This window comes from Mus caroli, chromosome 16, assembly GCF_900094665.2.
Source record: "Mus caroli chromosome 16, CAROLI_EIJ_v1.1, whole genome shotgun sequence".
In the NCBI taxonomy this organism is placed as follows: domain Eukaryota; kingdom Metazoa; phylum Chordata; class Mammalia; order Rodentia; family Muridae; genus Mus; species Mus caroli.
The window spans coordinates 79,575,120-79,575,529 of record NC_034585.1 but is presented as its reverse complement, the minus strand read 5'-3'; positions in this window follow the sequence as shown (position 1 = coordinate 79,575,529).

Below are 410 nucleotides of genomic sequence, written 5' to 3'. Positions count from 1 at the left end.
TCCTAAACAGAACAGGAATGGCCTGTGCTGTAAGATCAAGAATCGACAAATGGGACCTCATAAAATTGCAAAGCAAAAGATACTGTCAATAAGACAAAAAGGCCACCAACAGATTGGGAAAGAATTTTTACCAATCCTAAATCTGCTAGGGGACTAATATCCAATATATACAAAGAGCTCAAGAAGCTCGACTCCAGAAATTCAAATAACCCCATTAAAAATGGGGTACAGAGCTAAACAAAGAATTATCAGCTGAAGAATACCTAAGGGCTGAGAAGCACCTGAAAAAATGTTCAACATCCTTAATCATCAGGGAAATGCAAATCAAAGCAACCCTGAGAGTCCACCTCACACCATTCAGAATGGCTAAGATCAAAAATTCAGGTGACAGCAGATGCTGGCAAGGATGT